We start from the raw sequence: 2,248 nt of genomic DNA on the forward strand, positions 1-2,248 counted from the left end.
TGACATTGAGATACATTTTTTTTTGGAATTTGTTTTAGGTATATATTATCGAGCTGCATTTGTTATATACTGATCGACAGAACACTAGGAACATGGTGATTATGCAAATTTACTATTTCAAGTTTTATGCTTCAATTCAAGGCGCGAACAACTTGTTCGTAAAAATATGACTCATGCTGTCCTTTTTGTTTATTTTTAAAATAAATTTTGTCCTTATCTACATATCTATATAATATATATGTTACATATTTGATGATGTCACAGGTATCTAACTTGTTTAGTGTGCAGAAGCAAATATCAGAGTTTAGCTGGAAATCAGAGTTTAACGACTGAAAGCTGGATCAGAGTTTAAGCGATGATCAGAGTTTACGAGCGGCTGATTTTCAGGAGCATATCTGACTAAATAAGGAAGATAAAGATCAAGAGAGATTGTGCAGATCAGGACAGCAGAAGGATAGCTACTGATTAGATTATTTTAGGAAGCAGATAATCATAAATCAATCAGTAGATATCATGTAACTGTGTATATAAACACAGCTTAGGGTTTACTCTAGATGAGTTATCGATTGAATATCATTCGTGTAACCTAGCAGCTCTTAGTGATAAGATATAAATCACTAAGAGATTATTTGTAAGCTACTGAGATTTGTGAATAAGAGTTTATTGATTTATTCTCTTATACTTGTGTTTGTCTTGGATTGTGTTCACTATATTATCTTATATAGTGAGTTTATTCGGCCTAACAAGTGGTATCAGAGCGAGGTTTGTTGATATACCTACAGTGAGATCTTAATCACACAATCATGTCTGAGAAATCACAAAACAGTAGATATGAGTCTCTTAGGGTTCCGGTCCTCAGGGCATCTGAATATTCTGTCTGGAAAGTAAGAATGATCATGTTTCTGGAATCAACAGATCCAGAATATCTGGATAGAATTTATGATGGTCCACACATGCCAACAAAGCTCTCTGTTGCAGTGGGAGATGAACCCCAGAAGATGATTCCTAAAGAGAAGAAGGACTATACTCCAGAGGACATCTCATCTATCAGTAAAGATGCAAAGGTGAAGCATCTGTTGCATAGTGCTCTGGACAATGCTATGTCCAATAGAGTAATTGGATGCAAAACTGCAAAGGAGATATGGGATGCTTTGGAAGTCAGATGTCAAGGAACCAAAGCCATCAAAAAGAACAGAAGAACCATACTTACTCAAGAGTATGAACACTTTGATTCCAAGTCTGGTGAATCACTGACTGATCTTTATGATAGGTTTGTCAAGCTGCTGAATGACTTGTCTCTTGTGGACAAAGAATATGATTTGGAAGATTCAAATCTCAAATTTCTGCTTGCTCTTCCTGAAAAGTGGGATTTGAAAGTAACCACTATAAGAGACAATCATGATCTTGAAGAGATGTCTCTGGATGAAATTTTTGGAAGGTTGAAAACTCATGAACTTGAAATGGAACAAAGGAGCAAACGACATGGTGGGAAACCCAAACCAGTTGCTCTAAAAGTTCAAGAAGAATCAACTGTGAAAAGCAAGGGAAAAGCTCATGTCAAAAAGTCTGATACTGAGTCATCAAACTCTGATGTTGACTCAGACTCTGATATGCCTTCAGACTCTGATGACAATGATACTGAGATGATGCAGCTGGCAGCACTAATGGTAAAAAGCTTCAAGAAGATGGCTTACAAGAACTTCAACAAAGGAAAGAAGTTCTCAACCAAAGACAGAAACTCTGACAGAAAGGTCTTCAAAAAGAATGAAGGCAAAGAAGAAAAATCTGGAAAATCTGATAAGTCTAAGTACACCGGCTTCAATTGTGGAGAGAAAGGTCACTTTGCAACTGAGTGCAAGAAAGCTAAGAAAGAAAAGGAACAGGCCTTTATCACAAAGAAAGGAAGCTGGGCAGACACATCAGAATCAGAGGATGAAGTCAACTATGCCTTGATGGCTAACATGGACAACAACACTGAGACTGTTGAAACTAAGGTACCTCATTCCACTCTTGCCTTTGATACTGAAGATATAACTGAGTTAAGATTGTTTCTTAAAACTCTGCATGTTAGTTATAGAGATCAGACTTTAGAAAATGAAAGACTAAAATCTGAGAACTTAGATGTCAAGAAAAGGAATGATTATCTTGAAAAGGAACTAGTTCTGATGCTAGAAGTTCAGAAGGAAAGAGATGACTCTATCTTTATTAAAAATGAACTCTTAAAGAAAAATGCTTCTCTTGAAACAGA

Source organism: Daucus carota, chromosome 5, assembly GCF_001625215.2.
Source record: "Daucus carota subsp. sativus chromosome 5, DH1 v3.0, whole genome shotgun sequence".
In the NCBI taxonomy this organism is placed as follows: domain Eukaryota; kingdom Viridiplantae; phylum Streptophyta; class Magnoliopsida; order Apiales; family Apiaceae; genus Daucus; species Daucus carota.